The 15606-nt window shown below is 41.0% G+C and overlaps 1 protein-coding gene across 5 annotated transcripts in view; it reads left to right on the top strand.

Moving 5' to 3' along the window:
- The window catches only part of tp63 (tumor protein p63), a 143584-nt gene that overhangs the window by 60823 nt on the left and 67155 nt on the right, over window positions 1–15606 (top strand). The window contains exon 1 of one of the 5 annotated variants that reach the window (XM_078410588.1): window positions 10556–10579. The exons of the other annotated variants lie outside the window; for them this stretch is intronic. The gene's annotated coding sequence lies outside the window, so the exon portion shown is untranslated. Of the gene's footprint in view, window positions 1–10555; window positions 10580–15606 lie in introns of those variants that run through there. 5 annotated transcript variants of the gene reach the window in all.

The following is a 15606-nucleotide window of genomic DNA, read 5'->3' as shown; positions in this document are numbered from 1 at the left end:
TATAGCTCAGAAAAATAAGATATATACTCTTCCATTTCAGCAAAGTGTTGTTCGTTCCTAGCTTTTGGAATTTCTTTACAGAAAAACAAAATGTGGTCTAATTTCTGTAATCATCAGGTGCTCAGGATTCTAAAGTTGCAAAATCACCACTTAAGTTCTGAGTAAAGTTTGAAAGATCTCAGTGTGCAAAAGAACAGCAGAGTCTGTCTATGTGGGTGTGCCAGCACAGGACTCCTCATTTGAATACAGCTTGCATCGGCAGGGTTTAGTGATGTGGGAGGTGATTGCTTTTGTAGCATTTGTTTAATCTGAAATGCCTTTTTTACTAGCTTGAGGCACAGAATTCTGACAACACCTGCCTATCTGGGAGCTGAACTGTGTCTGTGGCATTTGTCAGATATTCTTAAATATCCCTGTTTGTAGGGGTGAGGAGTGCAAATAACACGAAAGAATTTAGCATAAACAGTGGCAACTGCAACAAAAAGGAATGAGGAGAAATATAATAATGCACTTACACCAAATGGCTGATGCCCTGGTTCAGATCTGAAGATAATTCCAAAAGTATTTTTCAAAAAAATCTTTTTTAACGTCACCATTTAAGTTGCAATGCTGCAACTTCCTTGATTAATCCCAATGAAATGTTTTGCTTACTGAAAGGGAAGTGAAATTCTCTTTGAGTGAAACTTTACTTTCAATACTCAATAGCTGTTGCATAAAATCATGGTTTCCGTTTTATTTTGGGAAACCAAAATGAATTTCTTCCTGCAAAGTACAGTTACTCTTTGCTGACAAAATGTAGAAACAAAGAACCCCAGATTTCAGTTTATACCATAGATAGACACAAAGTACAGTCTGAAGAAGGGTCCCAACCCGAAACGTCGCCCATCCTTTTTCTCCAGAGTTGCAGCCTGACCCATTGAGTTACCCCAGTACTGTTGCTGATCTGTTTTTGTTGCTGATCTCGTTGATTTCACCAAACGCTGTCAGTGAGAGCAATAACAGCAGACTTGCTTCTGCAGATTTTCTGGTCTGGGCTTTCTGAGGTGGCTGATGAGGCCAGTGTGGGGATTGCTCTGCCGAAGGTAGGCAGACAGGTGATGCTGGTGGGGTGGACAGATAGGTTGAATAAGGTGGTTCACTCTTCCTGTCACAGATGTAGGATCATGTGGGCTCCATGTATGTGGCCTTGATGTTCCCACAGTGCATCCTGGTGCCATCACTTCCCCAGGTAAACGGCGCACACGTACTCGGCCATCCATGTGATCTAAAAGAAAACGGGACTCATTGGACCAGGCAACCTTCTTCTACTGCTCTAAGATCCAGTTCCGACGCATGCGTGCCCAATGTAGGCGCTTTCGATGGTAGACAGGGGTCATCATGGACATTCTGACTGTTCTGCGGCTACGCAGGCCCATACACAGCAGGGTGCGATGCACAATGTATTGTGACACATTCCTCCTGTGACCACCATTAAGATTTTCTGTGACGTGCCACAGTAGACCTTCTGTTGGTTCGGACCAGACGGGATAGCCTTCGTTGCCCTCGCGCATCGATGAGCCTTGGGTGCCCAACACTCTGTCGCCGGTTTGTGATTTGTCCTTCCTGAGACCACTGTCGGTAGGTACTCGCCACTGCTGACTGGGAGCACCCTACAAGCCTTACTGTTTCAGAGATGCTCTGACCCAGTCGTCTGACCATAACAATTTGGCCCTTACCAAAGTTGCTCAGGTCTTTACTCTTGCCCATTTCTCCTGCATCCAACACATCAACTTCAAGAACTGACTGTTGACTTGCTGCCTAATATATCCCACCCCTTGACAGGTGCCATTGTAACAAGATAATCAATGTTATTAATTTCATCGGTCAGTGGTCATAATGTTTTGGCTCCTCGGTGTATATAAGATGACGGCGTGATTAATGAAAGAACATACTTGTATTCGTACTTTGTCTCAAGGCATCCTACAGTACGTTCTGCTGACATTGCCCTCCATAATGTTTGGGACAAAAACCCATCATTTATTTATTTGCCTCTGTACTCCACAATTTGAGGTTTGTAGTAGAAAAAATCACATGTGGTTAAAGTACATATTGTCAGATTTTATTAAAGGGTATTTTTATACATTTTGGTTTCACCATGTAGAAATTACAGCTGTGTTTGTACATAGTCCCTACATTTCAGGGCACCATAATGTTTGGGACACATGGCTTCACAGGTGTTTGTAATTGCTCAGGTGTGTTTAAATGCCTCCTTCATGCAAGTATAAGAGAGCTCTCGGCACCGTCTTTTCTCCAGTCTTCCCATCACCTTTGGAAACTTTTATTGCTGTTTATCAACATGAGGACCAGTTGTGCCAATGAAAGTCAAAGAAGCCATTATGCGAAACACGAATAAAGCTGTTAGAGACATCAGCCAAACCTTAGGCTTACCAAAATCAACTGTTTGGAATATCATCAAGAAGAAAGAGAGCACTGGTGAGCTTAGTAATCGCAAAGGGACTGGCAGGCCAAGGAAGACCTCCACAGCTGATGACAAAAGAATTATCTCTATAATAAAGAAAAATCACCCAACACCTGTCCGACAGATCAGAAACACTCTTCAGGAGTCGGGTGTGGATTTGTCAAGACCACTGTCCGCAGAAGACTTCATGTACAAAAATACAGAGGTTACACTGCAAGATGTAAACCATTGGTTAACCGCAAAAATAGGATGGCTAGGTTACAGTTTGCCAAGGAGTACTTAAAAGAACAACCACAGTTCTTGGAAAAGGTCTTGTGGACAGATGAGATGAAGATTAACTTATATGAGAGTGAAGGCAAGAGCAATGTATGGAGGAGAGAAGGAACTGGCCAAGATCCAAAGCATATCACCTCATCTGTGAAACATGTCCTAGGCATGTATGGCTGCTGAAGGTACTGGCTCACTTATCTTCATTGATGATACAACTACTGATGGTAGTAGCATAATGAATTCTGAAGTGTATAGACACATCCTATCTGCTCAGGTTCAAACAAATGCCTCAAAACTCAATGGCCGGCAGCAAGACAATGATCCCAAACATACCGCAAAAGCAACAGAGGTTTTCCAAAGCTAAAAAATGGTAAATTCTTGAATGATCAAGTCAATCACCCGATCTGAACCCAATTGAGTATGCCTTTTATATGCTGAAGAGGAAACTGAAGGGGTCTAGCCCCCAAAACAAGCATGCTAAAGATGGCTGCAATACATGCCTGGCAGAGCATCACCAGCAAAGACACCCAGCAACTGGTGATGTCCATGAATTGCAGATTTCAAGCAGTCATTTTATGCAAAGAATATGCAAAAAAATACTAAACATGACCACTTTCATTTACATGACATTGCTGTGTCCCAAACATTATGGTGCCTTGAAATGGGGGGACTATGTCTAAATACTGCTGTAATTTCTACATGGTGAAACCAAAATGTATAACAATGGTCTTTTATTAAAATCTGACAATGTGCACTTTAGCCACGTGATTTTTTTCTATTACGAATCTCAAATTGTGCAGTACAGAGGCAAATAAACAGATGATGGGTCTTTATCCCAAACATTTTGGAGGGCACTGTATCTAAAGCAGTGTGACTTATGTTCATAAAATTACATGTACTGTACCATGCTGAGGTGTATTTTGTGCAGGCCAGTCTCTCAGTAACTCTTCTGTCCTTGTAACACATCCTGTCACTTCCCCTTTCAGTGTTGCTTGTGGCCTCTCACAAAGGAAAGGATTTCTACACATGCTCTGTAGAAAATATCCTTTTAGAATGTATCACAGCTTGGATTGGCCACGGTTCTGCCTAAGACGGCAACCAATTGCAGAGAGCTGTGGACGCTGTGCAGTTCATCACACAATTCAGCCCCCACTCTCCACACCTCCATTGACCATCTCCACTTTGCGCTGCCTTGGGAAAGAAGCCCAAAAAAATCAAGGACCATTTACACTCTGATCATCCCCTCTTCTCTCCTCCCCCTTTGAAGAAAAGGTACAAAAGCTTGAAATCATGCACTACCAGACTGGAATAGCCACTTCCTCTCTATTATCAGCCTACTGACTAGTCCTCCCATAAACTAATGGTGTATTCTCAATCTCCCCACCTACATTTTCCTTTTTTAATCTGCACTTTCTCTATGGCTGTAATCCTGTAGCATTATATTCTGTACTCTGATTATTTCTTCTTGTACTACTTGTGCATGGTTTCATTTTACTTGTGCATAGTATCATTTCACTGGTTAGTCATCAAATAAAGCTTTTCAATTTACTCAATACACATGACAATAATAAACCAATACCACGCTATAAACTGAATGTCTGACTTTGGAGTAAAACAAAAACAGTTTATCGTCCTTCTACCCCGCGACTCAATGCTGAACCGCCTAAGAGAAAAATAAATCTGTGCAGGCAGCAATCTCTTCCTGAAGGACAAGAGTGAATGAAGCTTTACCCTAAACGGTTTGTTTTTGAACATGTTTTGGTGGCTGCAAGTTACCACATTACACTTGGTCATGCTGATATTCATCTCAGAAACTGAGCTGATTTCTTCCTATCACAAACCTCACTTTTTTAGATAGAATCACTATTTAACATGGGTGCACAGAGACGGCTCCCTCAATTTATTTGAAGGTTTGTGGTACAAACATGGTTCGGACCTGCACCGCTTGTGGTGGTTGTCATTGCCTTGTCCGGCAACCCATGGTGACATGGTTTTGCACCGACAGTTTGCAGTCGCACTGCTGTTCCTTGGTTGTAATGTGAATTAGATCACTGATTGTTAATGGTATCGTCGAGTTGTACAGCACAAAAAATGGGCCCTTTGGCCCACCACTTCCATGCTGACCGCTTTGTCCATCTATACAAATCACATTTGCCCACGTTTGGTCCAATTCCTCTATGCCATGCCTATTTAAGTGTCAGTCTAAATGCTTCATAAATGCAGTAATTGTATCTGATTCCACCACGTCCTCTGGCAACACATTCCAGATATTAACCACTCTGCTTTTAAATAAAAACATACCCCTCAAATTTCCATTAAAACTCCTTCCTCTCACCTTTAAATCTATGTTCTCTTGTCTTTGCTGTTCCTATCATGGGAGACAGCATTTGACCATGAGGCTTTTCTATGTCTTTCGTCATGTTTTATACCCATCAGGTTAACCCTTAGCCTTCACTCCAAAGGTGTTAGCACCGATCCACATGGTACACCACTGGTCACAAATTTCCAGTCAGATAAATACCCATAACCATCCACCACCCTCTGCAACCTAACAACGAGCACATTTTGTATCCAATTAGCCTGCTTGTACTAGGTCCCATGTGCCTCAACCATCTAGATTGGCTGGAATCCTGGAATACCCTCCCAACATCACTCTGGTAGCACACTCATCACAAACACAGCAGTGGTTCAATATTGAAAAATAATTTTCTCTCTTTCCCAGTGTGACAAAGGGTCTCAGAACTGAAACATTAACTGTTTCTCTTCCCACAGATACCCCCTAACCTGCTGAACATTTCCAGCTTTTTCCATTTTTATTACGGATTTCCATCAGCTGCATGTTTTTGAGTTTAATAAACACTGGTCTTGCCAATAATGTCCGGGTCCCCCAAAAAAATGAGGAGATAAAAAAAACCTCCTTAAAATTTCAGATTTGATAGATGTGACCTATTCTTTACAGATCTGTGCAGGCTCCCTCTGATAACTGTTCCTTGATATGGTGTTCAGTTATTCCAGCCTTAATTATAGACTAACAATGTGCTTAAATAGGGGTTATAGACACAATTTTCCACCCAAAAGGAGTAGTCCCAGAATTATGAGAGACATAGTCAGAGTATCTATCATTCCTCCACCTACTTCCTTTATCATGGATACCATCTGGATTTTTATCCTTACTGTAGTGTTTACATTAATGTTAATAATATTAACCTTATATTGACCCTAATTCAGTGTTCCTCCCAGTTAGGTGTTCAGATGTAATTTTTCCTTTGCTGTTAAGGTTGGTGCAAAAAAAAAAAAAAATTGAGGAGTCGTACACCAAAGATATTGGCTGGGTCCTAGCCAGTCCTCGAGTACCATTTTCCAGCACTTGGTCGATAACAATAAACCAAACCTCATCTTAATGCTTCTTGAGTAGTGAGACTTCCTGAATCCTCCCTGGAATTCAACCATCATCTGGGTGAAAGAATTATTCAAATTTCTTCAAATCATTTGCCCCTAATCTTAAACCTTTGTTTTGTGTATTTAAACACGCTTACCACTGTCCAGCCAACCTCTGCCACTCATTTTACAAATACTCTCTCTGCTGCAAGGAACACCAGCCTATCCAGCCTCTCCTCACAACTGAAAGCAACATCCTGGTGAATCTGCTTTGAATCCTTTGTAGAAATAAGGAACTCCAGATGCTGGTTTACATAAAAAAAGGAGCAATTTGTGTTCTTTAGTATCCTTTGTATCCTTCTTAAGGTGTGGTGACCACAACAGTCCAGCAGTGATCCAACCAATGTTTTGTATTGTTTTACTATAACATCACTCTTCTTGTATTCTATGCCTCAGTTAATGAAGGCAATTATCCTATGTGCCTTGCATTTCATTCGGTTTAAAGCTCGAGAACAAGCTGTGATTGTGAAAGGTACAACGTTGCAAAAGTGTTCTTCCCGCTCGAGGAATTACCCTTTCCCCAGAACCCTTCACCAACTACGTCCGTTACCTCTGTTAGACCCTCCTTTGAGCCTCTGTTTTGGACTGTTTTGAGCACCCCTCGTGTTTCATGCTTTGACAATGTGCCTCACCATAGACCTAGGTATATTTCTACAGTTGAATGACTATGACTCTCATCACTCATCCTTTCATCGTTCACCCTGAAGGTATGTGGTCCAGTATCAGTTGGATCCCGAGTCAAAGTTGGCAGAATTTGGTTGAGGATTCAAATCCATCCTTCTGAATAAAACTCCATATGAAAAGTACAGCCTAAAACCCCTAACCTAACCCCAGCACTGTCAGTTGGGGATGACTGTTCTGGCTCATTGATGTGATGTGGAAAGACATCTTTGTTGAGCCTGATATTGTGGGAGCTGAGAGTAGGACACCAGTCAGAATGCCCTAATTCTCAATCTGTTGTATAATTGTAAAATGTTGACATCTACTGATTGCAACCTTCATTTAACCACACATGAAAAGGAGAATGAACTAATGACTGTGAATTGAAATGCAACATGCTGATATAAAGGGGGTTCCACTGTCCACACTCGCTGGTCATGATATCCACAGTCATCCCATTACCTAGTGCAGGTCCAAGGGACTTTGATGATGCTAGGTGAGAAATATCAGCCTTTTACCACTGGACAATGAATGAAAGACTATATACATCCAGGTTTGGGTGGTGTGTTCTGTTTCAGTGGGTTTGTAACTGCATTCTTCACAGGTCGCACTCAATCGAGCTGCAGACTTGTATTCATGCCATGCTTAGGCATCTCCGTATAGTTTCCTGTCCAGTGCAGTCTAATCGTATTATGCTAAAAATCTTGGGATCCAAAGGAGAAAGAAAAGGACAAAATTGCTTTGGCAAAGGGGAGATGGTATCTGTAGAGAGGGAAATAGATAACATCAGTGGTATTTCCACTGAACTGGAAAACTATTATAAGAGGCGGAGAAGGGGGGGTGGAGAGAAGAAAGAGCAAGAGTAGAATTGTTTGGAGGGCGAGATTTTAAATGATGGAATGATTAATAGGATAAGTCAGAGAATAAAAATCCATATAGAAAAGATTTAAATAAATAATTATCAGAATTTACCATGCATAGTCTCTCAGTCCTGCAGCTCTGACAGTGAGTCACTCCCTCAGCCCTGCCCTTCCAATAGTAGGGTGTGCACTTATCACTGTGCCTTTGACAGGAAAACACTCACCCAGCAATGCCTCTTTAATAGTATGACCAGTGATTAATGTTATCCCTCAGAGTGTGTCACACCCTCCATATATCTCTGACATTGCAGCAGTAATTGGTGCCATACTAAGGCAGTAGCTTAGGTTTGATGCTCAAGTCTCTGAAGTAGATTGTAAAGAGTATGTTTCCTTCTGTCTCTCCTCATGAAAGTGGCCTTCAGAAGGTAGCCACCCACCTCTGAGTATCAGTAGGATGATTGTCGATCACGGCTATCACGATTGTTGATTGTCGTTGGGTTCATATCTGCTTCATGTGTAATTTACAGGAGCAGGGCATTGGGATTGTGCTTCTGCTGATTCTTTGAAATGTTTATCTAATTTGTCCCCCCTCTCACTTTTTCCTCAGATCCATGTTTTTTTCCCTTAAAATATTTGTCAACGCTCTTGGCAGTTCCTGTTGAATCTGCCATCACCATCATTCATGCATCTCAATCCAAATCACAGCCACTCACTACTAAAATTCTCGAATCCCTCTGCTGTCTCAAGCAATCACCATAAACCTCTAGTCACCAACCTCCTCCCTCTGAAAGAACTTTTCTGCATCTACAGTATCTGAATTTAACACCTCAACTAAATCATCTTTGAACCATCTGAGGTTAAGCATAGGAGTGATTATTTTGCATGCGGTTGTTTGGTTTGTACTGCATTGCAAGTCGATGTGAATGTGTAAATTTCAGCTTGCTGTGAATTCTGCTGCTGCATTAAAAGGATGGGAGTGCAGAATAAAGGGAGTGCCTCCAGCCTACATTTTTGACAGATTAACTAACTACAGCGGCACAACTGTGCAGGGGAACACCCATGAGTCGATGCTTTTGTTGGAACTGTCTCTGTGACTTCAGTGAAGTGTAGGACCAACAAGGAGGGGCAGAGTCCAGCAGGGTCACAGGTAGTCCCAGGGATAAACTACTAAAACGTGCAAATGCAACTGTGGAATGTAACTGCTTGTTTGTTGATGATTTGAGTAAATATAAGTGCTTGGGTATAACATTAGCAGATGCATTCAGTTCTGACTGGAGATATGGTATACCTTGCCTGTGCTGCTCACAGAATGGGGGCTAAGTGTACAGCATCCCTCAGTGAGTGAATATATGCCTTGGACTTCTGAATAACTTGAGGTATGAGCAAAGGTCAGAAGCTGGACTCTACTATGTTGACTCCTCAGGGCTGGAGTGCCAGTGGTGCTCATTCCAGAGTTTAGGATGAGGAGATTCAATGTCTTTAATTTAAACTCTTAGCCAAAAGATATTGTACCTTGAATCAATTCTTCAGTGCATAGCTCTTGTCCTGTTTGAACATTGGATCTGTACAGTTCAAGTGCACGCGCCTTCCTTTGAAAGGCTTGCTGACTTTCACTGTGGTGAGACATATTTACTGTAGCTAGAGTGAGGGCAGGAAGCAGCAAGTAACAGGTTCAGTCCTGATCATTGTTGGGAGAGCGACCAGCAAATTCTTAGATGTCTGACCATTCAGAGTAACCGAGGATTTGCAATGTTAAGTATTTCTGTGTATGCCTCCCTCCCCCCCATGAGCTGGCCTTGCTTGCTGTCCCTCCATCTTCATTCTTTAGTGGCCAAAGCTGAATGGGCTGCTTCCAAATGGACCAAATATACGGCTTTCTACCCACAACACAGTGTTGCTCCTCTTGGTGCTACAATCTTGCTTTGCTTCTCTTGCATCTTAGTTAAAAAACAATTCCTGGATTCATGAAAACTGAGAATGCTGGACATACGCATCTGACCAGGCTGCAAATGTGGAGAGAGGAAGAGAATTAGTGGGTCATTTTGATGGCCCTTCATTAGAACTGTCTTAAACATCAGAAATATTTAAATTGTTTTCTACACTGTTTTTTACAGTACAGGTTGGGGTTGTATTAAAGGAACTCCTAAATCGATGTAACCTTTTTTCCGAGTGTCCGCAGTCAGCAAACTGGTGTGTGTGAAAGGCAGACTATGTGCACACCCTGTACACATCACATAGCCTCTGATTGACCTTGTAAATGACTTTGCCACACGAGAAACCAGCAATTAAAAATTGCATGGTAGTTGGGAGCCCCCCATTTGACTAAAATTATCTTAACAATTCAAGCAAGTAAGTTGATCATTGTCCCACTGCATTAGTCCTTTACACTTTTATTTCTCAGTGTCACTTTCTCATGGACTGCTCTTTGAATAGCCCAGGGCTATCCCTCAGCCCAGAGTTAGTGCAGGCTTCTTGCTCATAGTTGTATTTTGCTAGTGTGTTTATTCCATAAAGTTATATTTCCACAAACCCTTCCTGATATCATCCATCCCTTCCATCAATGTTCAGCAACTGCTTCATCAGTTAACAACAACTTGTATGCTTGGTGCTAAATATGCAATCTACTTCCTATGAATTGTGTATTTGTTGACTGTGAAGTAGATGGTTCGTTATCTCTAAGTCAGCTACATTGCACAATTGGTGCCCTCTTTATTTTTGAACTTTAGTGTTTAGTTTCCAATGACACAAGCAAAAGTTTCAGGGAAAGGGGGAAACTAGCCCCAGAACCTTGCCCACTATGAATGGAAATAACCTTGATGAAGATTGAAGGACTATGAAAAGTTTGGACGTCTTGATGGTTTTACGGAGAAATGCAGCAGCACAACATTTTCAGGTGCTGATTTTATTTCCTTATTTGTGATTTTGAAACCATTGTGGATGACTCATTTCTTGTAGAACAATTCATCTTCAACTCATTATGGCGTCACCTTCCTGTCTCAGAGTCATCTTTACAATTCAACATGTTTTGGGGGCTTGTGGCTTTTCAAATATTTTATTGAGATTATAGTTTTTTTTTTGTCTTCACCATTCACTGGTTCCAGATGTGTGCCAATCCGAGTAGCTGCTTGGCAGCTGAGGTTTGCAGCGCTTCTGCCACAACCTACTCAGTTCTGTTCGCCAGCAGCTCAGCAATGTGGCTGAGTTCTGGAACTAGTGTCACTGTGCCCTTCCACACCATGTCTCACCACTTCTCTCACATCCACTCCTTTTATCAGTGAGTCCTGGATAATCCAGACCCAGTTTCTGGTTTATGAAATCGTGTTGCAGCTTAATCGAGAATGTTTGTGACAAAGACCCATCATTTATTTATTTGCCTCTGTACTCCACAATTTGAGATTTGTAATAGAAAAAATAAAATGTGGTTAAATTGCATATTGTAAGATTTTATTAAATGGTATTTTTATACATTTTGGTTTCACCTTGAAGAAATTACAGCAGTGTTTATACATAGTCCTCCCATTTCAGGAGACCATAATGTTTGGTACACATGGCTTCTCAGGTGTTTGTAATTGCTCAGGTGTGTTTAAATGCCTCCATCATGCAGGTATAAGAGAGCTCTCAGCACCTAGTCTTTCCTCCAGTCTTTCCATCACCTTTGAAAACTTTTATTGTTGTTTATCAACATGAGGACCAAAATTGTGCCAATGAAAGTCAAAGAAGCCATTATGAGAAACACGAATAAAGCTGTTAAAGACATCAGCCAAACCTTAGGCTTACCAAAATCAACTGTTTGGAATATCATTAAGAAGAAAGAGAGCACTGGTGAGCTTAGTAATCGCAAAGGGACTGGCAGGCCAAGGAAGACCTCCACAGCTGATGACAAAAGAATTCTCTATAATAAAGAAAAATTCCCCAACACCTGTCCGACAGATCGGAAACACTCTGCAGGAGTCGGGTGTAGATTTGTCAATGACCACTGTCCACAGAAGACTTCATGAACAGAAATACAGAGGCTACACTGCAAGATGCAAACCACTGGTTAGCCGCAAAAGTAGGATGGCCAGGTTACAGTTTGCCAAGAAACACTTAAAAGAGCAACCACAGTTCTGGAAAAAGGTCTTGTGGACAGATGAGACGAAGATTAATTTACATCAGAGTGATGGCAAGAGCAAATTTTGGAGGAAAGAAGGAACTGCCCAAGATCCAAAGCATACCACCACATCTGTGAAACACAGTAGTGGGGGTGTTATGGCCTGGGCATGAATGGCTGCTGAAGGTACTGGCTCACTTATCTTCATTGATGATACAACTGCTGATGGTAGTAGCATAATGAATTCTGAAGTGTGTAGACACATCCTATCAGCTCAAGTTCAAACAAATGCCTTGAAACTCATTAGCCGGCAGTTCAGTCTACAGCAAGACAATAATCCCAAACATACTGCTAAAGCAACAAAGGAGTTTTTCAAAGCTAAAAAATGGTCAATTCTTGAGTGGCCAAGTCAATCACCTGATCTGAACCCAATTGAGCATGCCTTCTATATGCTGAAGAAAAAACGGAATGGGACTAGCCCCCAAAACAAGCATAAGCTAAAGATGGCTGCAATACAGACCTGGCACAGCATCACCAGAGAAGACACCCAGCAACTGGTGATGTCCATGAATCGTAGACTTCAAGCAGTCATTGCATGCAAGGGATATGCCACTAAACATGACTACTTTCATTTACATGACATTGCTGTGTCCCAAACATTATGGTGCCCTGAAATTGGGTGGGGGGTGGGGGGGGGGGGGGGGGCAGGCAGACAGTGTATAAACACTGCTGTAATTTCTACATGGTGAAACCAAAATGTATAAAAATGGCCTTTATTAAAATCGGACAATGTGCACTTTAACCACATGTAATTTGTTCTATTACAAATCTCAACTTATGGAGTACAGAGGCAAATAAATAAATGATGGGTCTTTGTCTCAAACATTATGGAGGGCACTGTAAATTGTACAGCTGGGGACCAATTCAATCTGATGAGCTGCAGTGTGTGTGGAAGAGAACTTGTTTTCATATTGCTGCTGTGTAAGATAGGTACACAGTTCATTAAAATTGAATTGGTGGAAAATTTTAATAATATCCAAAAAACTTCTTTGCAGTCAGCATGTTAATAAGTTCTAACAGTTGAAAAGGATGGTGCAATGAAGGGGTTAATATACACATTTATCTCTAACTGATCAGTTTGAGTTAGGGAATTGCTGGTTTAAATTTCTCCAAGTTCTTGCTCCTGTCTTTTACTTTTTCACCTGTATATTACTCCTTAATTGTGCCTTAACCACATTACGGCTCTAACCAGGTTTACAATAAGTATCTCCAGAACAAGCTTCAGTAAATGTACTTAGTGCCTGGAGTAAGGCAGAGAGCAGAGGTCACTGCTGTTATTGTTGTCAATTAGCTGGTTGATTGTGCAGAAGCGGGAGGTGAGGCGGGAAGGAGCACTGCTACAGTGGGGAGCTGTGATTTTGCTAATTAACCGCTGCATTTATTGTCAAAGAGCTCCTCCTATAAACCCCCCACCTCCACTCAAATCTGGTTACAAACGACAGGGAAGCATCCTAAAGTCACTTCGATAATAAATAAGCTGCAGCGATAATTAATCTTCATGAAGGGAAAGAGAAAGTTTGGGAAGAGTAGGAAGTAAGGAAAATAATAGTGGGGGAGAGGCTGATATGTAGATTAGCTACTGGAGAATTCCATTGGTGTGAGTTTAAAATTTTCAGGTGGAACTTTGGGAAAGATTGGCTGGCAGCTGGTTTGGAGATCCCACCCCTTTGCACTTTACCTGTTCAACCAGGTCTGGATATAAGAGAATCTGCTTTAAAAACACACACACTCACTCAATCTTAAGTAAAGGACCCACCATACACATAGCACAAATCTGGAGCCAGGGGACGGCACAGCAGTGCTCATCAACATAGCTGCAAACATGCTGTACCTAGAGAATGCAGCCCAGTCACAGTACAGTGAGGTAAGTAGATCAACAAGTATACAACCTTGCATCCACCGCTTCAGGACCTCTACAGATTGGCTCCTAGTATGATTTATTCGGCAAGATATCCTTCAGAAGGGTCACCTCGGAGTAAAGCTTCCAGACTCTGCACTACAATTGAATTAATTACATTTGTGATTTTCTAAATAGATATATTTAAATAATTTAACTGATATCTTAAATTAAATAGATTAAATCACAGCTGTCACTTTGAAGACTTCAGCCAAGTTCAAGATTAGCAACTATTAAGAATGAAAACTTTATAGATTACTGGAGTTAATTTATTTATTGAAACATCTTTATCAAAACCCTGAGATAGTTCAGAGAATAGAATAAAAAGTTGCAATTATGTTATGATTGTAATAGGGCTGACGTTCAAAATCTTAAACTTGACCGTCATTTCTAGTCTTTGGATTATGGGTAGTGAAGAACTTGACATTTCAGTTCTATTAATGTTGGAAACTTCTAAACAACGTCATTGTCTTGAAGAATTTTGTTTAAATGTTTATGTTTTGTGATGGCAGGTAATGGATTGAGGTACATACAGAATTATGTGCTGCACAATACCAGCTGATTTTACGAACTGCTGTCGGTAACTCATTGATTCGTACAAACCTTTTCAAAATGTTTCAAAGTAGTCCAGGTGAATAGGTTAAAAATGTGCAAATGTCTGTTGCAAGGGAAGTACACTGGAAATGACCAGTGAAGAGGGAAATGTGACACTTGAAGGTGTGGGTTAACTTATTAATAATGCAGGAATCTTAGTCAAATTTTTATCTCTTGAAAGAAAAGCTGTCTTCTTCAAATGAAACAAAAGTATGCGGTCTCCCCAAATCACGTAGTAGTCCTGGTTACGTTCAGCTGCCGAAAGACAGCCTCAAAATAACATATTCAGGGTTCCTGGACTGTTTATTTGAAGCTCAAACACTGCTTATTTTCACCATTTTGGGGGAGATAAATGGAACTGTTTGCATGCCATTTCTGCACGCATACGACCCTGTTGTTTTTTTCGCTTGATTCTTTCCTCTCTTGAAGTACACAAGCTTTAGAATTGAATTGTCAAATCTGTGTTTGGGGAAATCACATTCGATGGGAATCCAGCAGAAAGTACTTGTCCATCGTGATAACACAGCTATTTACTCGGGGGGGACACAGCTTACTGATGTGTTACACCCTTCTTAAATGTCTGATGTGTAAAGGTGACAATGAGAACTCACTGAAATCTTTAATCCTGCTTCTGCAAAAGCAAGTAAGGACACAGATACTGAGAAACTGATGAAGAATCTTTGAGTTAAATTCATTTATGAATCTCTACCCTTTTTTGCAATTTGTGGTTATGTGCATAACTTGATGAAAATTCCAAGTCATTATTGAACAGAATTGCTAAATTATTAAATAATTTGAATTGTGAAGGAAGTCACACCAAAATGGAAAATTTGAAATTAAAAAAATTAAGTGAATTTTCATCTGCAACTTTGTTGTTGAAATTTTGCAAAACTCTTTCATTATTGGAAGAATTAAATATGTAAGGAAAAATTGCCTGCAGGATCTAATGCATTCTCCGGGCACTTATCATATCATATCATATCATATCATATATATACAGCCGGAAACAGGCCTTTTCGGCCCACCAAGTCCGTGCCGCCCAGCGATCCCCGTATATCAACACTATCCTACACCCACTAGGGACAATTTTTACATTTACCCAGCCAATTAACCTACATACCTGTACGTCTTTGGAGGGGTTATCAGGAAGGTGTTGCATCGAGGAAGGATTGCATCGACATTAGGAAGCTTCTAGTAAGAATTCTGAGTGTTCGGAAATATTTGTAACAAATATGAGCAAGGACACAAGTGTGCTTCAAATCAGTGAGCAATATGAAGG

Source organism: Rhinoraja longicauda, chromosome 13 (genome assembly GCF_053455715.1).
Source record: "Rhinoraja longicauda isolate Sanriku21f chromosome 13, sRhiLon1.1, whole genome shotgun sequence".
NCBI lineage: Eukaryota > Metazoa > Chordata > Chondrichthyes > Rajiformes > Arhynchobatidae > Rhinoraja > Rhinoraja longicauda.
This window is presented reverse-complemented; position numbering and strand designations above follow the sequence as displayed.